This window comes from Topomyia yanbarensis, chromosome 3 (assembly GCF_030247195.1).
Source record: "Topomyia yanbarensis strain Yona2022 chromosome 3, ASM3024719v1, whole genome shotgun sequence".
Taxonomy (NCBI): Eukaryota; Metazoa; Arthropoda; class Insecta; order Diptera; family Culicidae; genus Topomyia; species Topomyia yanbarensis.
Window position 1 is genome coordinate 179,377,722 of NC_080672.1, and position 25,629 is coordinate 179,403,350.

At 35.8% G+C, this 25,629-nt stretch overlaps 1 protein-coding gene across 2 annotated transcripts in view; it reads left to right on the forward strand.

Moving 5' to 3' along the window:
• LOC131693898 (rRNA N6-adenosine-methyltransferase ZCCHC4) overlaps window positions 1-25,629 on the forward strand; it is a 270,281-nt gene that overhangs the window by 115,154 nt on the left and 129,498 nt on the right. The gene's annotated exons all lie outside the window — the stretch shown is intronic.

The following is a 25,629-nucleotide window of genomic DNA, read 5'->3' on the forward strand; positions in this document are numbered from 1 at the left end:
TGTGGAGAGTTATATGACGGATTAACGAACTGTCACTACGGTGACGTACCAGCAGACGATGACTGGCAAGATTCGGAGAAAAAACCATAAGTGCTCTTACTGGGGTAAAAGGTGGTTCACGCTAAATTTAATGCAATATTAATTTCTGAAACATTGTAGTTCGACTTGAGGTATAATTTCTTTATTATATTGTTGCTTAAAATTCGTTAGTTAAAAGAATAATTATTTCGGGGTAATTGTCACTAAAATTGAAATGTAAAAAAAATATACCTAACCTAAATTCTTCGATAGCTAGATAATTTGCTGTGTCAGTAGAAGTTGGCTTCTGGGCAGATTTGCCTACGGCTGCATACGACAATTATAAATAAATCTAGTGTGAATAACTAGACAGAGAGAAGAAGTAGTACAGGAAAGGAGGAAGAAGAAATACAGGAATATACTAAACGTAAGTAAATTTATTATAAAAATAAGGAAGAAAACTAAAAAATGATGAACATTAAGGATTTTTTTAACGTCCTGCAATACACGTTGTTAAATCGGAAACCCGTGTCTTCCTTCACTCCATTTCGTTGACCGGTGCGTCAACAATTTAAAAAAATCGTTTATACACGACACGGAGATCATTCGGAAGGCTCAAGATGCCACGGCGAGGTGAACAACAGCTAGAACTGGCCGCTCCAAACGATACTGCCACCAACCAACACTGCAAGTTGTGCACAAATGCGGACGATAATCGTATGGTCCAGTGCGACAAGTGTGTTGATTGGTACCACTTCGTATGTGTGGGTGTTACCGAGGACGTTCAGCATCACAATTTTATCTGCCCTCCATGCGGAGCCGCCAAGGAAAAGGCTAATAAAAAGCGCAAGTCATCAAAAGCTTCATCGAAAGTCCCGTCACTAAGTACGAATGTGAATGCTTCGGCGAGCATTCAAGTACCAGTACAAACGGCTCAATCAGCGTCCGAAGCAGCGTTGCTAGACCGTTCCGCGTACATCGATACAACTACCACGGTTACTACAAGTATTTTGACGACTGCTCCTGTTATCCCAACAACAGAATTAGGATTAGCAACTAATATTCCACCCTACAAGTATGCCCTCACGGTCCCTCAAGCTCCGGTTGTATCGTGGACTACTACCATACCCTCAGCCAACTCGTTTCCGCCTCTAGCGTATGGACAGTTTAGCAGATCCCAACGTCTAGTTTATCGTTACCCTACCCAGTTCCAAGCTCTGCCAAAGCCCTCGTGTGCAATTCTACCACCAAATACGTGCGAGTCGAGCTACTATCCGGGAGTACTTGCAGCTCAGAATTTCACAGTACCTCCTCTATCATCTCAAAATGCGCCAATCACTACTTTACCCAACAAGACAACCCAGAACACTGCAATCACGTTTATAGGAAATAAACCATCTGACACCAAGAAACAAGGTCGGGAGGAGATTCTCAGTCAGCGTTCCGTTGCAGCTAGTTCCAGAAAGTCTAAGAATGATGAAAGGCTTCAATTGGAGCTGCAAATTCTTGACGAAGAAAGGAAGTTGCAGGAAGAAGAACAGGCGAAGAAACGTGAATACCTTCAAAAGAAACATACACTGTTGAGAGAGATGGCTAACGATTCGACGACGGATGACGAAAGTGAAGGATACGATGAAGATAAACAAGCACTAAATAATAAGGTGACCCAGTGGATACCAGAAGTGCCGCAAGCCGGAAATAATCCTATCCAGAATGACAGACTGCAATCAACGCAACCCCCCTTGTATCGCAACCAGTTATTTAGTCAGTTTGTTCCCGAATTTCGACAGCTAAGAGTAGGCGAAGGCACCCAAATTCCATCGAGGATCGAAAACAGCGGAGCTAATATCGGTATGTTTAACCCAGCACGGCGTTCGACACCTCGACAAGCAGCACTGATGGACGACGATGAAAATAACCTTTCGCGTAGTCAAATAGCTGCACGCCAAGCAGTATCCGCGAACTTCCAACGTTCACTGGCATTCCTGAGGAGTGGCCATTATTCTATTCGACATTCATCACCACGACCAATATACACATCGGAAGAGAATCTCGTTCGCCTACAGAAATGCCTGAAGGGGAAAGCGTATGAGGCAATCAAATGCAGATTAATGCATCCTTCAAACGTCCCCGGAATCATCTCTACTTTGAAGATGCTGTACGGTAACCCCGATGTAATTGTACACAATTTAATTGCGAAAATAAAGTCCACTCCCCCACCGAGACCCGATAGATTAGACACACTTATCGAGTTCTCTCTAGCTGTCCAGAATATATGCGCCACAATAGAAGCCTGCCAAGTTGGACGAATACTCTCACAACGTTGTAAAAGAGTTTGGGTTGTGTAGAAAATGCCTAAAAACACAAGGCATCATGCAAATCTCAACAAGTTTGTGGAAAAAACGGATGCCAATTCAAACACCACCAATTACTCCACAATAACCAACGAGATAGCGCTACGTCGACCAGCGCGCCACCACGTCAGGCCCCAACAGCGGCAATTACTCTACAGAGTACGATAGAACGAGAGTGTAACACACATCTGAAACAAAAGAACAAGATGCTGTTTCGTGTCGTTCCGGTCATTCTGTACGGAATCCACAAAGCCGTGAAAATTTTTGCATTTCTGGACGACGGATCGTCGCTTACGCTGATAGATGCCGCACTTGCAGCCGAGTTAAACCAAAATGGAATAGCAGAGCCTTTATGCCTTCGCTGGACAAGCACTCAAAGTCGCTCCGAGAACGATTCGGCACGATTGAGCATTGAGATATCGGGTACAGGGGAGAACCACAAGAAGTACCGCCTCCAAGAGGTACACACCTGTTTCATCAGTCAATATGAAGGAGTTAGCAAAGCAGCATCCTTACCTGAGAGACATTCCAGTTGAATCCTATCAGGATGCCCAACCAAGGAGGATGGTGTCAACCCATCGTCACAAAAACACGGTTGAGATGGATCATACACGGTGGAACTGAATCACAGGAAGAACTTGTCGGCTATCATAGTCCCCAAAGGTGTTTCTGTAGCGGAATAAATGATACTGTAGTGCAGCAGACGGTGAACGAGTATTTCTCACTTGAAAACGTAGGAATTTTCAAACCAAAGCAGTCTCTTGTATCAACTGAGGATCAACGGGCTGCAGATATATTGAAGACTGTCAAACAAGCCGAAAACGGACACTACGTTTCTCGGCTGCTCTGGAAGTATGATGAGTTCCACCTTCCGAACAGTAAACCTATGGCTTTACAGCGGTTTCGTTGCCTATAGTCGCGTCTGAAGAAAGATCCTGAGTTAGCAGCAATACTCCGAACGAAAATCGAAGAGTACCTGGAAAAGGGTTGTGCCCGCAAGCTGATGGAGGCCGAATTAGCAGAAACGCGGCATCGGATATGGTATCTCCCGATCTTTCCAGTCTTCAATCCGAACAAGCCGGGGAAAGTGCGCATCGTTTGGGATGCAGCAGCTAAAACCAATGGTGTGTCATTAAATTCGATGATGTTAACTGGACCGGATCAGCTAACATCCCTCCTATCGGTACTCATCCAGTTTCGAGAAAATCGGGTAGCGATTTGCGGTGATTTAAGAGAGATGTTCCACCAGGTTAAGATTTTGAAGATGATCAAAACTGCTTACGATTTCTTTGGAGAAAACACCCGTCGGATGCAGAACCCAGTACCTACGTAATGCAGGTGATGACGTTCGGGGCTTGTTGTTCTCCAAGTTGCGCCCAATACATCAAAAACTTAAACGCTGAGAAGCATGGAGGGCAGTACCCGAAGGCAGCTAATGCAATCGTCAAGAACCACTATGTGGATGATATGCTAACGAGTACGGAGACAGAGGAAGAGGCGATCCAGTTAGCTCGTGAAGTACGACACGTCCACGCTCAGGCCGGATTCGAGATACGTAACTGGATATCGAACTCACCAGTGGTTCTCAACGCTTTACAAAAGGAACGGATCAATGAGAAGAGCCTGAATCTAGGGTCCGAACTAGAGACGGAGAAGGTTCTTGGCTTGTGGTGGTGTACCGCAACGGATACGCTCACGTTCAAACTTTCACCGAAGCACGATGAGGATCTATTATTGGGAAAACGTCGACCTACCAAGAGAGAAGTGTTGCGGACCTTGATGACCATCTTTGACCCTCTGGGATTACTGTCGCACTTGTTAATCTTCCTCAAAATTCTACTGCAGGAGATATGGCGCTCAGGAGTGACTGGGACGACGAAATACCTGATGCTCGTTATGAGAAATGGGAAAAATGGTTAAAGGTTCTTCCATCGGTACGGGATGTACGTGTACCGAGATTCTACCGACAGCTCATGTCAAACGGTCCGGAAACAAATGTGCAGTTGTACACATTCGTGGATGCCAGTGAGGATGGTTACGCAGCTGTAGTGTATCTACGATTCCAGCAAGGCAGCCGCATAGAGTGTTCAATAGTTGCGGCGAAATCACGGGTGGCCCCTTTAAAGTTTGTTTCGATACCGAGGCTTGAACTTCAAGCGGCGGTTACAGGAGCGCGGCTAGCGAATATGGTAACCAATAGTTTCATTCAAGGTGAACGAACGGTACTTTTGGACTGACTCTCGTGACGTGCTGTGCTGGATCCGGTCCGATCACCGACGATATTCGCAGTTTGTGGCCTTTCGTGTCAGCGACATCTTGGAAACCAGCGAAATTGCGAACTGGAGGTGGGTCGGCACAAAGCAGAATGTGGCGGATGAGACAACCAAGTGGCAACGTCTGCCGGATCTTGGAAATGACAGTCGATGGTTTAGAAGTTCGGAATTTCTGTGGGAATAACGCGACAACTGGCCAGTCGAGCCATTTACAACTGGAACTACTAAGGAAGAGATACGTTCCCACTTATTTCATCATAGAGTTGTCATGAAACCATGTATCAACGCAGAGTACTTCAGCAACTGGAAACGATTGGTCGGTACAGTAGGTTTCGTGTTTCGATATCTGGGCAACTGTCGGAGCAAAGTAACAGGGATCCAACATAAACTCGGCCCCCGATCCAGCATGGAATTACAGCAAGCATCGAACTACCTCTTCAGAGAAGCGCAGAGAGAATCATTTCCAGAAGAAGTGGCCATTCTTTTAAATAGAAATGCTACAACAAAGGCGCTCCCTAAGCAGAGCGCAATATACACAATGAAACCGTTCTTAGACGAGAATCAGTTGATGCGAATGTTTGGTAGAATTAGAAGGTGTGAGTATGCCACAATGGACGCGCAGAATCCTGTCGTTCTCCCGAAAGATCATCACATCACATCATGTTCGAGACTACCATGAACGTTTCCATCATTGTAATCATGAAACCGTGATTAAAGAACTACGACAGAAATTCAGGATACCGAAACTGCGAGTTGTATATCGAAACGTGAGGGCAAACTGTCAGAAATGTAAGAATCAGCGAGCAAGTCCCCAGCCCCCTCCGATGGGCGATCTCCCAAAGGTTAGGCTGGCGGCCTTCTGCAGACCGTTCACGTTCGTAGGCGTGGATTACTTTGGTCCTATCATGGTAGCGCTAGGGCGAAGATCGGAAAAAAGATGGGGCGTATTTGTGACATGCTTGACGACACGAGCAGTGTACATAGAGGTCGCACACACACTAAATGCAGACTCATGTGTTATGGCAATCAGGAGTTTAAGGTCAGACGAGACGTTCCGAATCAAATATTCAGCGACCGTGGCACGAATTTCACGGCAGCAAACAAGGAGCTCGGGGCGGCTCTGGCAGAGCTAGATCAGGATAAAATTGTACAGGAAATTGTCAGTCCCAACACTGAATGGTGTTTTATTCCTCCAGCGTCTCCCCACATGGGTGGGTCGTGGGAAAGACTAATCCAATCTGTGAAGCGTAACCTATAACAAATTCGCCCACGATGCTATCTCAGCGATGAAGCCCTTCGGAATCAGTTGATCGAGATAGAAGGCACAATTAACTCACGTCCACTAACACATGTACCGGCAGATGATCCAGATGCTCCTGTTCTTACGCCATACCACTTCATTCTGGGTTCATCTAGTGGCCTTAAACTGGCCGCTTTACTCGACGATAGTGCTCTGGCGTTGAAACGTTCTTGGCGTAATTCGCAGGTGGAGGCGAACATCTTTTGGCGTCGGTGGGTTCGCGATTACATGCCGGACCTCACAAGGCGCACAAAATGGTTCAGCGAAGTAAAACCAATCGAGGTGGGAGACATTGTGGTCATTGTAGACCATTCACGGAACTGCTGGCCCAAGGGGCGGATCATCTCCGTGAATAGAGGCAAAGATGGCAAGGTGAGATCAGCGGCCGTCCAAACCGCGATCGGAGGAGTGTATGAACGTCCAGTGGTCAAGCTGGCAGTGCTTGATGTTCGACGCGATGAGCAGGTAAGCCACAACTGTGGCGTACCCGGGGGGGGGGGAGTGTGACGACCTCTCGGTCAGCGCGACTCACTTTCTGGAGCAATACGATGGACGTTGCAACATCTCATGTGGAGAGTTATATGACGGATTAATGAACTGTCACTACGGTGACGTACCAGCAGACGATGACTGGCAAGATTCGGAGAAAAAACCATAAGTGCTCTTACTGTGGTAAAAGGTGGTTCACGCTAAATTTAATGCAATATTAATTACTGAAACATTGTAGTTCGACTTGAGGTATAATTTCTTTATTATATTATTGCTTAAAATTCGTTAGTTAAAAGAATAATTATTTCGGGGTAATTGTCACTAAAATTGAAATGTAAAAAAAATATACCTAACCTAAATTCTTCGATAGCTAGATAATTTGCTGTGTCAGTAGAAGTTGGCTTCTGGGCAGATTTGCCTACGGCTGCATACGACAATTATAAATAAATCTAGTGTGAATAACTAGACAGAGATAAGAAGTAGTACAGGAAAGGAGGAAGAAGAAATACAGGAATAGACTAAACGTAAGTAAATTTATTATAAAAATAAGGAAGAAAACTAAAAAATGGTGAACATTTAGGATTTTTTTAACGTCCTGCAATACACGTTGTTAAATCGGAAACCCGTGTCTTCCGTCACTCCATTTCGTTGACCGGTGCGTCAACAGACATTAATTTGGATTTTCACTAAACCGAATTTCTAGCTGCGCCGCTGACCCTAAGTAAATAGAAACCAAGTCGTTCTACACTCGTCCACAAGACCCCATTTGATCAGCATATTTTTCTTATCTTAAAGATGCAAATATGCAAGAATAAAAAAAAATCTTTTTTTTTAATTTGCGCTAGAAGGCCTCTTTAAGAGAAATTTATATTATACAATAATGTTTCGCTTATATCACGCTTATATATCCATATATGTATGCATGTTTCTGTGCACGCTCTCGATCGCATAGCAACTAAATTATTAGTCGAATTTCTGAAATCGATTGGTTAAAATTTGGTACAGCTAAACGATTGTTGATTTTTCTAAACTGTCATTTTTGTTTTTGTGTCAATAATACAATGACTGAAACAACTAAAGCATTTAGTTGAAAATGCAATGCTGTCAGTTAGTAAAGGCGCACATCATCTGAATCAACTCATCGAATGAGTTGTACCTACTAATGTTGTTGTTGATTTTAAGAATATTACGAGTTGAAAATTAAAACTATGATGGTTGTTTCCATCAATTATTTTATTGATTTAATAATTCCCAACCAGTTGTAATAGGCAATGTGTTTGTTGGAAATCAAATGCGATTTGGTTGTTGTAATCAATTATTTTTTTAAATTCTGTCGGGCAAAAAGTTGTGCCAGCTAATTATTTTGTTAATTCTGGGTTGGATGTGTGATTTGGAATTATAGATATCAAATGTTTATATTATTTTTTATTATTCCCTAGCGACATGATAAATAATAAAATTACTGCTAAATATACATAAATATTATAAATAATTGGTGGTCATAATGAAACGGACAAACAACTTGAATCCCGTGTACATCAGGCAGTCAAAATAACGATTCATCTTGATAAATGTTTGGAAGTATTGTTCACGAGAATGTCTTATCCAATGCACATTGATGGCATAGAATGGAAAAATAAATATTACTTCATTTTAAATGGATTAATATATGAATGTGAAATTGCCGACGCAACAACGATACATACGTACCAACAATACATAAATACCTATCCACTCAAAAGATTAAACTTATACTACGGAAAAACCCCGTTTAAGGAAATTGTTCAAAGTATACAATAGGTAGTAATAATAAGTTGTGCAAGGATTCTCATATTTTACCATACCTGCCATTTTTAATGTGTAATGAATAATATTCATGCGATTACTAAACATCCACCTCATCAAAATTATCTCTACGTAACCTAATCCAAAATCATCGTTGGTTAATTTATATTCTCTCATGGGAACTGCTCGGCGTGAGTTGCACACCCACGCGTGCTCCAGGCACATTCGAATTGCAAATCCAGTCTTATCATTTTCATCTCTTACTCTATGTTACATGGGTGATAAGACAACTTTTGTTATACTATGATACATAATTCCCGCCTACTTAAATTCGAAATATTTTAAAAGTGTAGAACGCTATTATTAAATTACATGTGAAGTAAACTCGTTGGGTTTTTCATTAAAAAACCCCGGAGCGGTGGATTGGACTGGTGCATTTTCTAGCAGAAGGGCAGGCCACTAGACGTGTTTCATTCCCACTTCTGCTAGAAAGTGCAAAACTAGTGTAATCCACCAACCCAGTGTTTTTCAATGAAAAACAACTTCAGAATTCGTTGAATTTGCAATGCTTCTAGGTATTGTTGACGAATTTTTGAAAAATGTATGTTTTAATAATAATTTTTTTTTGCAAATACTAGATGTTGCAGTATTGCTTCTAGAGCCTTACAATGGCACTAGATTGAATATTTGTCAATAAAATTCTGCTTCTATGGTATGTAGTACTCCATCAGTTGAAAGCAACGAAGACATATGCACAAGTGAATTTAAGACTCATGATGCCGACCGCGGTGCACTTCGCTTTATACCCTATACAATACCAAACGACACCATGGACAACTTCGATAACGATTTGTATATAGAAATTATTGTCTACCAGATCTAGAATATTTATGGTTTATTAAATATAAAATAAAATACAACAATAATCAATATATGCTCATTCCCTATTCAATCCGAGCATTAGCGACGCTAAAGCAAATGATGCATTGCTACATGTTTCCTTTTGCCAATTTGGTACATCTCTGAATCTTTATACAGACTTTCACATAGTTTTGGTTCCACTTCGTCATTGTATCGAAAAATTTTCTTGTCTCACATGTTGCTGTCGGATAAGATCCGTAATTCGATTGCGTAGCTTTCCTTTCATTGTTGAAGCGATTTCCTGAATGTTAACAAATATTGATATCATTGTCGATCGCCACTGCCATACTTATCTACGGCAGTGCGATGTTGTGCCATAGTCCACTAACATCCGGTGTTATCATATTTGTGGATGTCAAGTGAACTCAAATAGTCCGACTTCTGTATCGGCTTGATTTGACCTCTATCATTATGAGAACTAATGTTTTCACTATAATCGCCAACAGTGCCGATGCTGATAGCTCACTCCTCCAGATAACGGCCCCGTTTGTTTGTAGTCATCGCGCGACTTCATCTCGTTTCGTTTGCGGATATGTAGTTATTCGAACGTTTTTTGTCTCCAGTGGATCAGTAATCACAGCAGCTGGAATAATAGACAGCGGAACTTATTATTCAATTGGTTGATTGTAATTTTATCGAGCACTTGACCTGATATCTGGATATCAGGTGAAGGCTCAATTTTTGGTTGTCAATCGATAAGCGGAGAATGTTATTTACCTCATTTGCCGATGCAATTATCATCATACCGTAACTGGGGGTTCCCGACATAATAGCATTCGCTTGCTACCGTTACTTTGCAACAAATCAGCAAACCAAAATTGCGAATCCGAACGAAGCAGCTTATTTTCATAAAATCGGATGCCCTCTCGTTATGACAAGTCAATTTCGCCTTGCAGTATCGCCTGTAGACAAAAACCAAATGCTTGTGTCGTCAAAACAAGAGGGCGACCTGAAAATGGCCTAATCAACATTTCCTAACAACACTCGGTGAAATATATGGGGTTTTCGATTGATTGACACCGGTGTAGTGGAGTGCACTGAAACTGCACCGTTTTTGCACTTTCTAGCAGAAGTGCAGAAAACTGGGTATGTTCCATTGACACTTCTGCTAGAAAGTGCAAAACCAGTGCAATCCACTACACCGGTGTCAATCAATCGAAAATCCCATTATTATGCTTCTTTGACATTTTATGAAAAGGCTTTTGAGAGACCCATGTAGCAGCACATTACAAGCGAAAATGCTCTCGATACACAGATGTCGCTAATGATGTTTGTTTACTTTATGTATGATGATTGCCTGTTTATATTCTCTTATATGCATGTCAATGTTTGTAAGTATTTATAACTGTGTTTTTTTTGTATATATTCTTATGTGCAAGAGCATTTGTATGTGGTTGATTCTTAATGTTTGCTTGCATGTGGGTGTTTCAACGTGTGTGTTTATTCGTTTATTTTTAGTTTTCTTTTAAATATTTATTAGCTACTGTTTTGTATATTTCAAATAGTAGATATTGGTATTTTTGCGAACTAGTTCATGATTTTAATGACCAGTAAATATTTTAGGATCTAAGTAAATGAATATTCGTGTATGTTTGTTGCAATAAGTTTATCTACATTTTTGAATGCAAGTTTGTGTTTGTTTTACATATTTTAGATTGTATCCAATACATATTTCGATGTATATACTTTTGCATTTTTTAATTATGAGACTGTTCTATGTTTAGTATTGTTGGTCTTAATTTTTTTTTTCGTATGTTTATGTATCTGTTTTGTTTATGTTAGGTTGCCTGTATTTATATTATTGTCAGTTTGTATGTTTATTGGTATATCTTCATTTGTGTATTTTAGTTCTGATTACATGTCGTTTTTCATTGAAAAACACCAGGGCAGTAGATTGCACTGGTTTTGCATTTTCTAGCAGAAGTGGGAATGAAATACGTCTAGTGGCCTGCTCTTCAGCTAGAAAATGCAACACCAGTGCAATACACCGCCCCGGGGTTTTTCAATGAAAAACCCCAATAGTTTGATCATTTATTTGTTTATTTTTGTATGTGTTTGTTTGTGCATGCTTGCGAAAAAATCCAAGTCAGCTGTGCCTTAAGTGAGTATTTTAACCAACTGCGCTTTGTCCACATATTGATTTGTGTATGTCAGATTGTTTGCACAACTATTTCGTTGAGCGGTTTGTTGAAATGCTTATAGATAGAAAATAAAGAGAAGAATATTTCTCTGTAATGGCACGAGGCGGTTTTCATGGAACTATATAAAGGCGTATTTCACCGGCGTCCTAGTAAACAAACACTTAAAAAATCCGCAATACATTAGAGCTGAAAAGCAGACGAAACAACAGGCCACGCGCCACAAAATATATTCACTATGGGGTTTGCTCTAGCTATTGACAAGCTGTAGCTGTTGTCGTGTGCGAGTAGGTAGAACAAAATCCATAGTGAATATGGTCAAGGCTTCTGTCTGTCACGTTACATTTTTACGTATATTTTATAAGATAAGTCAGCAAAAACAATAAAATCAGATTCTATCCCAACTGCACATTATTAAGGTCACTAAACCGCACATTTTTTCTACATAAGGTTTTTTTCTATCATGAACCGTTTTCACTTTATTGTTATTTTGATACGTCTCTCACGTTACACAATTTTCGCAGTTAGTTTGGAGGTTGCCCGACTAAATAGAAAAAGTCTGTTCTGTTGGCCCCCAAATTTGCATGAATACAGTTTTAAGTTGAAGCTTAGAAAGCAAGGAAGAGTTTGAAATATAGTTTTCCTGAAGAAAAACTTTATTTTCGATTTTATGGAGCATTCTCAATGATCTGTCACGTTACAACCAGAATCTGTCACGTTACAGTTCTGCATTTTCATTGAAGCAAGGATATCAAGACAATCGTACACAAATCATCCTTAATCTACACCGAGATAAAATAACTACCGAAATCCATAAGAACTACTTATGAATTTGCGCCACAAGGATCCCATATAGAAATCATAAGTGTGTCTTATGATTTAGAGGGGAAGTTGGCCATTGGATCACTTACGAATTTCATAAGCAATACTTATGAAATTCTGAGGAAGCTCTTATGATTTTCATGCCATTATACTTATGTTATTCATCATGATAAGAGATTGTAAATAAGAACACCTTTTATATTTCTTTTTTCTGGTCATATATTTTTAAAATCATTAAACATAATTTACATACGTTTTCAAACAAGTCTCCAGTTCACCTACTTGGAAGCCCTTAGTTACGGAAGCACTATGGTTCGTCTAAGTATCCATCGTGAAAGTTTTAGTTATGCCACATTATTGCTTAGGTGCTGTCAAATATATACAAAGAATATGAGACAATAGTCAATGAACACAAAATAAATACTCACATTTACTTTCCATTCGTTTGAAACAGCTAGTTTACTGCCCATAAAAGCATAAGAGTCCCATATGGATTTTTGACGAAAATGAGTTATCTGTTGGATTGTATTCTGTATCACCACTGAATCACAATGAACAAATAAGATTACCAGGTTTGTAATGAAAATACCGAAAAAAATACCAAAACATGGTTGTCCCATCCATAAGGCTCAATGAGAATGTAAATCTTTAATAGTGTTTTTTCTCAGCTTGCTGTTTTTCAATATGGGACTCTTATGCTTTTATGGGCAGTTTAGTTCAATTGCAACACACCTTACTTGAAGCTAATCCCATCAATTTTGTTTTAACTTATGACATTTTCACAATACTAATGTTTATAATAATCTTAAGACTCGTCTATGGATTCAATAATGCAAACTTATGAAATTCATGTATTTGCTTATGGAATACATATATAAGCGTCTAATGAAATCACAATTGCGTTGGTTCATAAGTCGTGACTTATGAAATTCTTAAGTGCTTTTTCCTCAGTGTAGGAACTGAGTATTAACGGAAAATTTCATGTTTATTTTGAAAAACATGTTGGTTTTGATAAACAAACGTGAAAAACTTTTGAAAAGGTCGTAATTTCACAAAGTAACATATTATGTCGAAAGAAAATCCAAAATAACTTGAAAACATCTGCATTTTGAAGGATAATTTTTCGTGAGCATTTTGAATTGAAAACCCATTTTGAAATACATTCTATAACTAAACTTTTTATTGTTTTTTTCTCTACGATGAAATTATATTTTAAAGTTTTTTTATTTGCAATTAAATTTTACACGTGTTATGTTTTTGGCGTTTGGTATTTGTGAGGAATTTATGAAAAGGTCGTATGTTCACCACTAGATATTTTTGTTGAAAGCAAATCAAAATATTTCGAAAAAAAATTCTTAAGAGCATTTTGCTTCGACATTATATTTAGTATTAATATTGCATAAGAAAATTAAATTTATGACTGGCAAATACTAAGAAATTTAGAAGAACACTTGAAGTTAAAAATGTCGTCTTACTAATAACTTCCTAATAGTGCAATTATAGTTTCATCAGTTTACAGGCTTTCGTTAACAAAAAAAAAACATTGTTTTTCTGTAATTATATTTTCATTTTTTAACAATATATTTGTATTTTTAACATTTTTTGCTTTTTTTGACATTAAAAATGTCTTACTCCACTATCTGGGGCTAGGTGTCATTCTAAAATCTAAACTATCTCCCATGTAACGAAACTATGTAAGGTTTGCACGCTTATAACTCCGATATTACTAGATGGATTTTAATCATTCATACACCAACCGATTCAGAAACACCTAACTTAAATATTAGTAATAATTTAATATCTCCCCAATAAAAGTAGACTTTTGGAAATTGGTAAAATTAAAAAGTTCACGAAAAACGGAAAAATTACCATTCGTGAGGCAGATTTCTCAGACACAGCCGTCAAGAGAGGGCAGCTTAGTTGCTCAATGAAACACGAAAAGTCATAAATAGAAGCAACGCATGTCCGTTTAAATCAGTTGTTGCTCTTATCTCATACGAGCAACATCGTCTCCGGGCGATGCAATAACGCCATCGATTTTCGGTAACGTTGGCATTTGCACACACCTGGGCACTACAATAAGCGGTAGACGCTATGCATTTTCGGCAGCGGTGGCCGTGTGCGGATTTTTCGGGTACCAGCACGGTGTCACAAAATGATTTGCAAAGTGGGTGTGCGGGGTGGTTTGGATTTAATTCAATACGGTGTGTGCTGCTTAAGAGTGTTGCGTTTGAAAAAAATATATTTATTTTTATGCATGCGTGTGCGTTGTAACTTGTTAATCCATGTTTACGGCGCTTTGTAGCTGCGTAGGGTAAAGAGCCTATTGGTTTTCATGTTTCATATTTCGGTTATATGTTTTTTATCAGTAAGACATCTGACAACGTGCTTCTGTAGTTATTGCACTGTTCAGCAGCGTAGTATTTTATATAGGAGAGTACACTCAGGTTTTTTACGCGGATTTTGAAATTTACGCGGTTTTCATTACACGGCCTGTATCCTCTGCGTGAAAAATCTGAGTGTAATTGCATCGGAAACAATCACATTCCCAGCAGAACTTTTTGTTTTCTAATTTCAAACACTTTTGTTTCGTACTGCACACAACGGAAAATTTTAAAACAGAACTTACCGTCCCAGCAGCGGGTGTTCTTTTTCGATTCAAATTCAAGCCATGTCTTAAGCGTTACTGGACTTAAAATTGTTTTCCCAGTTTATCCAGTCAGAATATCTGTCCTACCCTATGTATTTAAAACACAGTTCTAATTGCGTTTTAAAGTATACAACAAATAGAACGGTTGGGTATACTAATTTAAATTTTAAAATAAATCTGTTTTAAATTATGAAACAAACCGCTGTACTGAAGATATAATTATGTCAGTCCTATTGCCACATAAAACACCTATATAACATAAAACTCTGCAGAATTGGTTTAATAATACAATGTTTACACTACAGAGTTATAACACGTTTTAATAATTAGCAACAAGAAAAATGTCACCAAGATAGCATAAAAACCCGTTTTAACTGGTAGTGCGAACGTTGCATAACAATGTAATTTATCAAATAATTTCATTTTTTCCACCACTAATCGATCAAGAAATACTTAAACTTAAGATTGTTTACTTAAGTTTATTAGTACATTATTGAAAATTTAAATGGAAAATGAAATTTCATATTTCATGGAGAATCTGTATGTGATCTCGAATGCACTACTTTCAATATATATTTTTCGATAATCGCCATTTGTGCAGCAAAACTATATGATAGCGAGTTCTAGGGAATTGATTGTTCTGTGTGAATATTTTTTGGTGAATTTAAAAAAAATTAAAGGGTTGTGTACAGGACACGACCACGGTGACATTAAAAATGTAGCTTTTTTCAAGAGCGTGCAAATGAATTTTATCTATCACACATATCGACTCACGTTCTTGTTCACTCGCCTGTTTTCATATGTTATAATTTGCTATATACCCTCCCCATCAAAAAATAATTTATTTATTTTAACGGTAATCTATTAATTAATCAAGTATCTCACTAGGTGATTGGCATTATTTGGCTGATCCATCTAGTAAAAATAGGCTGGTCTGTCCAGAAAATATATTCAAAAGAAAAGTTCCATATTGAGAGCTGTGATGAGGAAGCCCACGCCCGCCAACGGAACCAACCAAGATAGCATAAAAACCCGTTTTAACTGGTAGTGCGAACGTTGCATAACAATGTAATTTATCAAATAATTTCATTTTTTCCACCACTAATCGATCAAGAAATACTTAAACTTAAGATTGTTTACTTAAGTTTATTAGTACATTATTGAAAATTTAAATGGAAAATGAAATTTCATATTTCATGGAGAATCTGTATATTACTTAAACTTAAGATTGTAACGTTACTTAAACTTAAGATTGTTTACTTAAGTTTATTAGTACATTATTGAAAATTTAAATGGAAAATGAAATTTCATATTTCATGGAGAATCTGTATTGTAACGGGCGTGGGCTTCCTCATCACAGCTCTCAATATGGAACTTTTCTTTTGAATATATTTTCTGGACAGACCAGCCTATTTTTACTAGATGGATCAGCCAAATAATGCCAATCACCTAGTGAGATACTTGATTAATTAATAGATTACCGTTAAAATAAATAAATTATTTTTTGATGGGGAGGGTATATAGCAAATTATAACATATGAAAACAGGCGAGTGAACAAGAACGTGAGTCGATATGTGTGATAGATAAAATTCATTTGCACGCTCTTGAAAAAAGCTACATTTTTAATGTCACCGTGGTCGTGTCCTGTACACAACCCTTTAATTTTTTTTAAATTCACCAAAAAATATTCACACAGAACAATCAATTCCCTAGAACTCGCTATCATATAGTTTTGCTGCACAAATGGCGATTATCGAAAAATATATATTGAAAGTAGTGCATTCGAGATCACATACGCCCTTTTTAAATATTACTCTTGAATAAAAAATGATTGTTTAATATTGAAAAATACTTAGTCACCCATATACATGTAACGTAAAAGGTTTCATCAGAATCAAAGATGGTCACCCATATTGACGCAATTGAATCAAACTTGATAGAATTGCTTTACAGCAGAAAATCTGTCACGTTACATAAGATAAATTGTGTTTTCTTAAAAATGAATAAAACTTTGAAGTTTTCACAATACAGTTTCAAAAAGTAGACTCAAAGTAGTAAGAAAAAATGCAGGTTAGACATTGTATGCATGCTGTTGGTGTGGTCCACAAAACTTTTTGGAATTTTTGATCTGTCACGTTACAAGTTATTTGGTTTCCATTACTTCACAACTGAAAATAAGCAATAATCCATATTCATCAAAATTATTCAAGCAATATCATCAAATTTAAATTAGACTGCGATAGAAAAATGTGGTTGCAAGCAAAAAGTTGAAACTATGGATTTTCTTTACCTTTTTATCTCCTTACGGTCTTTTAGTCACTTTCAGGTCATGCAAGTAGCATCAACAAACTTTCATAAATGACAGACATGAAATTTTTTTCTGGGATCGCCATTCATATTTTTAAATATTAGAGGTTATATACATACGAAAAACAAACAGTTTGACGCAAAATTTGATAAAAAATAATTTCGCTTATGGTGTGGGTAGATCCTGTTGCTTATTCTGGGCACAACTTAAAGAAATACGTACTGCAAACACATCACCTTTCCATCTTGATCATTTAAGCTGCAAAATATGTTGCACAGTTTTACTACCTGTGACGGGACCTGCGGATAGATGTTTTCTTCTTCGTTGTTTATGTTCATTTTATCTTTCACCTCGCATAGCCTCTCTTTCTGCCGCACATATTTTGAATGCACTGGCTGCATTTGACGTTCCATTTTTGCTGTTCGCATGTCTCGTCTCAGGCTACTACTAAGCAGGCCCATTGAGCTCCTGTCGCATTGTCTCACGAACACCACTACAGTTTCTTGGTTGAAAATTAAGTCATTTAATTTTGCCATCTTTTAATATAGTATAGGGGTGGGGAGTATTCAGATAGAAATAAAAAGAAAAGCTTTTAATTATTTTTACACACGACGAATAAAATTTTATATGCATTCATACATACTATAAAAACATTTAAAATTATAGATGCAACTGTCTGGTCTTTCATTTTGTATGGCTCAGAAGATTGAACATTATGAATCATATCGACTAGTATTCTTCTAATATCGTGACATTCAACTGCATTCTCGACATATTCTTGCGAAATATCCTCTCTAGTGCAACAAACAACATGTACACAGGCTCAGTAACGTAGGTTAAGGCATTTCCGAGTTTCATGACTGAATTTTGTGCGAAATTCTTCGAAAAACGAATTTGTCAGGTATTCATTCAAACTACATGTCACTCGATGTTTACACAAAATTCCTGATCGTAAAAACTTGCAGACAAAATGACTAGTAAACCTGAAACCAAACATATTTTTTGACATTAAAAATGTCTTACTCCACTATCTGGGGCTAGGTGTCATTCTAAAATCTAAACTATCTCCCATGTAACGAAACTATGTAAGGTTTGCACGCTTATAACTCCGATATTACTAGATGGATTTTAATCATTCATACACCAACCGATTCAGAAACACCTAACTTAAATATTAGTAATAATTTAATATCTCCCCAATAAAAGTAGACTTTTGGAAATTGGTAAAATTAAAAAGTTCACGAAAAACGGAAAAATTACCATTCGTGAGGCAGATTTCTCAGACACAGCCGTCAAGAGAGGGCAGCTTAGTTGCTCAATGAAACACGAAAAGTCATAAATAGAAGCAACGCATGTCCGTTTAAATCAGTTGTTGCTCTTATCTCATACGAGCAACATCGTCTCCGGGCGATGCAATAAGCGCTATCGATTTTCGGTAACGTTGGCATTTGCACACACTCGCACCTAAGTGACTAAACCATATACGGTTAGTTTATAAATAGAGGTGACGCGTACCCGTTTGAATCAGTTTTTGTTCTTAGGTCGAACGGGTAAGATCATGGCTGCAGCGCCTGGGCACTACAATAAGCGGTAGACGCTATGCATTTTCGGCAGCGGTGGCCGTGTGCGGATTTTTCGGGTACCAGCACGGTGTCACAAAATGATTTGCAAAGTGGGTGTGCGGGGTGGTTTGGATTTAATTCAATACGGTGTGTGCTGCTTAAGAGTGTTGCGTTTGAAAAAAAATATTTCTCGAGTACTTTTTCAAATGGACGTAAGTAACAATGAGAGATTCTCTTTGAGGTCTTTCTCTTCTGTTCATTACTCGGCCATTTCAACATTTACTACTCTACTCTTTGCATAATATTGTAGTAAAAACCGTCGGCTTTCGATATGTACTGGAAAATTAGCACAAAGTGTTGTAATGACGTCGTAATAAACGAAAGAGAAAGTAAACAAAGAGAGGCTCTCAATGTTACTTACGTCCATTTGAAAAAGTACTCGAGATTTATTTTTATGCATGCGTGTGCGTTGTAACTTGTTAATCCATGTTTACGGCGCTTTGTAGCTGCGTAGGGTAAAGAGCCTATTGGTTTTCATGTTTCATATTTCGGTTATATGTTTTTTATCAGTAAGACATCTGACAACGTGCTTCTGTAGTTATTGCACTGTTCAGCAGCGTAGTATTTTATATAGGAGAGTACACTCAGGTTTTTTACGCGAATTTTGAAATTTACGCGGTTTTCATTACACGGCCTGTATCCTCTGCGTGAAAAATCTGAGTGTAATTGCATCGGAAACAATCACATTCCCAGCAGAACTTTTTGTTTTCTAATTTCAAACACTTTTGTTTCGTACTGCACACAACGGAAAATTTTAAAACAGAACTTACCGTCCCAGCAGCGGGTGTTCTTTTTCGATTCAAATTCAAGCCATGTCTTAAGCGTTACTGGACTTAAAATTGTTTTCCCAGTTTATCCAGTCAGAATATCTGTCCTACCCTATGTATTTAAAACACAGTTCTAATTGCGTTTTAAAGTATACAACAAATAGAACGGTTGGGTATACTAATTTAAATTTTAAAATAAATCTGTTTTAAATTATGAAACAAACCGCTGTACTGAAGATATAATTATGTCAGTCCTATTGCCACATAAAACACCTATATAACATAAAACTCTGCAGAATTGGTTTAATAATACAATGTTTACACTACAGAGTTATAACACGTTTTAATAATTAGCAACAAGAAAAATGTCACCAAGATAGCATAAAAACCCGTTTTAACTGGTAGTGCGAACGTTGCATAACAATGTAATTTATCAAATAATTTCATTTTTTCCACCACTAATCGATCAAGAAATACTTAAACTTAAGATTGTTTACTTAAGTTTATTAGTACATTATTGAAAATTTAAATGGAAAATGAAATTTCATATTTCATGGAGAATCTGTATATTTCCGTTGGCGGGCGTGGGCTTCCTCATCACAGCTCTCAATATGGAACTTTTCTTTTGAATATATTTTCTGGACAGACCAGCCTATTTTTACTAGATGGATCAGCCAAATAATGCCAATCACCTAGTGAGATACTTGATTAATTAATAGATTACCGTTAAAATAAATAAATTATTTTTTGATGGGGAGGGTATATAGCAAATTATAACATATGAAAACAGGCGAGTGAACAAGAACGTGAGTCGATATGTGTGATAGATAAAATTCATTTGCACGCTCTTGAAAAAAGCTACATTTTTAATGTCACCGTGGTCGTGTCCTGTACACAACCCTTTAATTTTTTTCTTTCCGCAAGTCTTTAGATTTAAAACATCGTCTTTGATATATGCTAATCAAGTTGCTGCATGGGTTTTTCATAGTGTCTATTTTTGTATACACATCGTTTAAAGGTCTATCCGTACTAGACTAAGAGAAGAGACGACAACAGGCTTCTTGCTCTTCTTAATTTTCTCGACTTGGCCCTGCCGTAAATCTGAAGACAACAAGCGTTAATCGATGCCAGATTCCCTTTGAATGCTTCTTACAATTGCCGAAAATAATTGTATTGTTTATTGTTTACCCTAATAAACATCGTATGATATAAGAGCCTAACGACCTGTTCAGGGTATCATTCAAACAATATGTGGAATCGTTGCACTATATGGGTTAATGTTCGTGTATATTTCTTTTTTATTAGGGTATTGTTTATTATTAATTGTACCTAAAAGATCGCACCTCTACCAAGAATTTACAATGCTAGCTGCATTTAAAAATTAAATTAAATATTTATTCGTGTCTCTCTTAACAATACACGTAACTATATCGTCATTCAGGTCTTTTATTCAATTTGCACGAAATGTTGATGTGTATGAAAAATAGCCAGAATAGATTCAGCAGCACTGTTTTCCATCCCGATTGTAAATATAATGAACGCTCATTACTGGCAAAATGACCAATCAGAAGCTGGTTCAATATTGAGGTTAGGACTGGATCAAATTAGCTACGCGATTGTCTTCACTTCTCTTAGGTACTAGACCGATCCGATCCGATCCGACCCGACTTTTTCATCTTCGGATTCGCTCGGGTTGTTGATATGATGGTGTTGGTAGCATGTCGGGCGTCCGACGCAAAAAAGAATCGTTGCCAACGATATTCCTCGAACAGACTCTCCGACTTTTTTCTGCTTCTCCACCGACCGGCTCGAACAGAGAGAGAGAGAGAGAGAGAGAACTTGTGAGGGAACCACAGCAGGTAAAATGATTCTGCTGGTGTGGGACAGCATGTTCGTCCACTCAGAAAGGAAAAATAATATCGTCAATAACTTTTGCTTCTACCCATGCTTAAACGGCTTGACCAGAGGCGCGTATGCGATAGCGGACATATTTGTTCTCCAATCGGTGCGGAATTGATTCTATGCCGGGATAGCTAGGATTTCTTCCGATTTTACGTTCACGTTGTTTTTGTTTCCGAGCTGGATGTTCCAATTTGTTTATGAACACTGTAACGTAGGATATTTGTGCTATTTGCGAGTCCCGGTTGTATTTTGTACATCGGTAGGAAGAATGTTCTCGATTTGTTGACAAATATATCATTTTTGCTTGAAGCGAAGCTGAGGCATGAAATGATAGCGCTTGGGTTTACAACCAGACTCAGTTTCGCGGTCAAGCAAAAACGCTCGGGAAAGGAGGCTGACAAAATCGGGTCGAAAAGCTGATAAAATCGGGGGCTGATCAAATCGGGTCCCCACTGTACCAACTTTTGAACAAAGTTTTCCTATTTAAGATTTGCAGATTGCGAAGTTTGTAGATGGCGCAAGATAATAATTGATTCTTCTTTGGAATCCAAGAGGGCGACTTCCTGTTACCTCAAAACGCTGGAAACAGTCATCAAAATTTAAAAACCCAATATTAGAAAAATTTAAAAATTTTGAAGCCAAGAAATTTATAATTTCAACGATTCCAAGCATTATCAAATCAAAAAGACTGAGAATTTGAAAATCTAAAAATCAGAAATAAAAAATTCAAAATATTCAAATTTAATTATTTAGAAATCCAAAAATTTTAATATCTTAAGATTAAAAAAATTAAATACAGTGAAGACCCGTTTTTATCAGCCCCTTGGTGAAATTTAGGCTGATAAAATGGGGACATTGATGAAATCGGGACATATATTTTTCTTTCTTTTTAAGACACCGAAGCTCTTAAAATATTCTTCTTTGGTCCCCAGATATAGCCTCATAACCTTACCTGATTATTTAGCCTAAACTTCGCTTAAGGCGGTCTGACAGAGCAAAAGTTAAAAAAAATATTTTTTTTGCATATTTCGGATCTTTAATATGCTCAAGAAAAGATTTACTCGAATTCAACTTGGCTCGTCTGCTAGAACCCATCAAACTACCAACTATCATTTTTCATATGAAGCTGATGAAATCGGGCAAAAAAGCTGATAATATCGTGTGCTGATAAAATCGGGTCTTCACTGTATCCAAAAATTTAAGACTTACAGATTTTTAAACATAAAAATTTTAAAATTCAAGAATATAAAATTTTCAAAAATTGAAGTATGTGAAAATTCATTAATTTAAATTTTGGATTTTAAGAAATTTAAAAATTTAGATCTTTACATTTTTAAGAAATTAAAAATAAACTGATCCTTTCGTTGGAATAAAACGGAATCAAAAATACTCATACTAGAGGTGTGCGCCACGCCGCCGATTTCAGAAAAAGGCCGGCGGCGCGCCGGCGTCGTGCCGATGTGCTTACTATTTTTACATGCAATCGCCGGCGTCGCGCAGCGGCGTGGCGCACACCTCTAAGCTCGTCATTCTCTCATTAGATTGCCACAATTTCGCGGTCTGTGTAGGTGAGTGGTTTTTTAGGAAAATCACGATGTTGCTATTGAAGAATGGCAGATGGGGAAGTTCACAGATGACGGAAGTTAATAATTTGCCTTAGCTTGAATTTAGTGCTTCTAGAAAACTGCGATGTTAAAACTTAATCCGTATGAATTTAAATCAAATAAAATTTGGAATTTTTAATATATTATCCAATTCATGAACTTCAAAATTTAAGCATTTAAAAACTAAACAATTAAAAAAAATTAGGATGTAACATTTTTAGAAACGTTAAGATTTAAAAAGTTCAAATCCAAAATAAAAATTTGGAAATAAAACAATTCGAAAATTAAAAAAGTTAGAGCGCTTAAAATTTAAAAATTAAAAATTGAAAGTATTAAAAAGTTAAAACTTTAAATATAAAAAATATGAAAATTTAGAAATAAGAAAATTAAAAAATTTAAGAATTTAAAAGACCAAAAATTAAAAAATTAAAAGGTTTAGAAATTTAAAAATTGCAATATTTGCAAATATAAGAATTTTAAAGTTTTAATATTTAAGAATTCAAAAATATTAAAATTCAAAGATTAAAAAATTTAGAAATTTATGAATCTAAAGATCCAAAAATTTAAAAATCCAAATATTTAAAAATTTAAAGATATAAAAATTTAAAAATTAAGGAATTTAAAAATCTAAGAATTTAAAAATTTAAGAATATGAGAATTTAAAAATTCGATTATCTAAAAATTAAAAATTTTTGAAAGTTTAAAAATTTAAAGATTTAAATATTTAAAAACTCAAGATTTAAAAATTTAAGAATTCAGCTATTAAAGAACATTTAAAAATCAAAAATTTAAAAATTAAGGACTTCAAAAGTTGAAGAATTGAAAATCTAAAAATATATGAATTTAAAGATTTAAAAGTTTGTAAATTTAAAAATGCAAAGATCGTAGAATTTGAAAATTTTGTGATTTAAAAATATTAAAATTTAAAAATTCAAAAATTTGGAAATTTAAGAATCTTAAGATCTAAAAATTTAGAAATTTAAATATTCAAAAATTCTAAAATTTAAGGATTTAAAAATTTAAAAACTTAAGAATTTAAAAATTCAGGAATTTAAAAATTTAAGAATTTAAAAATTTTAAAATCTGATGATTTAAGAATTCTAAAAGTTTAAAAATTTTAAGAAATAAGAATTTAAAAATTCAAGATTCCAAAATTTTAAAATTTAAGAATTTGAAAATCCAAAAATTTAAAAATTTGCAGATTTCAAAATCTAAGAATCTAAATGTTTTAAATTTTAATATTTTAGGATCTGAAAATTTAAAAATTTTAATATTTAAGCATCTAAAAATTACAAAAATTTTAATATTAAAAGATCTAAAAATTTAAAAACTTAATTTTTTAAAAATTTTAAAATTTAAGAATTTAAAAATCCAAAAATTCATAAATTTAAAAATATAATAATTTAAAAATATAAAAAAATAGAAATTTTAAAATTTATAGATTCAAAAATGCAAAGATATGAAAATTTAAAGATTTGAAAAATTAAAAATTTAAAAATTCAAAGATTTTATATTTTATAATACCGAAATTTTTAAATTGTTTGAATTTTAGGATTTTAAATTTTTTTTATACTTTTAAATTTTTAAATTCTTAAATATTTAAATTTAAGAATTTTTAAAGATTTAAATTTAAAAATTCAAGAATTTAAGAATTTAAAAATTAAAAAATTTAAGAACTTAAAAATTTGAAAATTTAAGGATTTAAAAATTTAAAGATTTAACAGCTTAAAAATTTAAAAATTCAAGGAAATTAAAAAATTTAGAATATAAAAATTTAAAAATTCGGTTGCTAACGAACATTTAAAAATCTAGGAATTCAAAAATTTATGAATTCAAAGATTTAAAAATTTGTAAATTTAAAAAATCAAAGATTTTGGAATTTGAAAATTTTATAATTTAAGAATTCAGAAATTCAAAAGTTTAAAAATTTAAGAAGTTAAGAGTTTAAAAATTTAAAGATCTAAAATCCAAGAATTAAAAATTCAGAAATTTCACTACTTAGAAAGTTAAAAAATCAAAAAAAAATGGAAATCTAAAAATCTAAAGCATAAAAAATTAAAATCTAGAAGTTTTAAAATTTAGTAAGTTAAAAATAAAAATATTAATATTCAACAATTTAAATGCTTATATATTAAAAAATCCAAAAAATTATGAATCTAAAAGTTTAGAATTCTTAAAATTTGAAAATTCAAAAATTTGAATATTTTGAAATTTGGACTTTTAAAACAAGAAATAAAAAAAATTGCATATAAAATTTAATAAACCAACAAATTGTACATTCAAGTGCATCAATTTCCAATTTTTTTAAATGTTGTGCTTTTGATTGTTTAACCTTCCACATGTAAAGCCTCTTGCGTTCGTATGTTGAATGGCAACCTAAAATGTACCCTGTTCCTAATTAAATTTATTTCCATCTAACCGCAATTAAAGGAACAACATGCAAAGCAAGGAGGAAAAGTGGATTAACCCAAAGCGGTCCAGGGGCCAAGCGCACAAAGCCGTACATTCCTAAACTTTTACTGTCGCCAACTTGTTTCTCAAACCATCCTACTATTTACTAACGTTCAAAATCTCACTCCTAATTTTCTGATCTCCAAGCTTTGTGAACCCATTTTTTCTTTATGACGGAGGCTTCTTCATCTTCAAGTGCTACTGCCATTATCAATAGTTCTTCT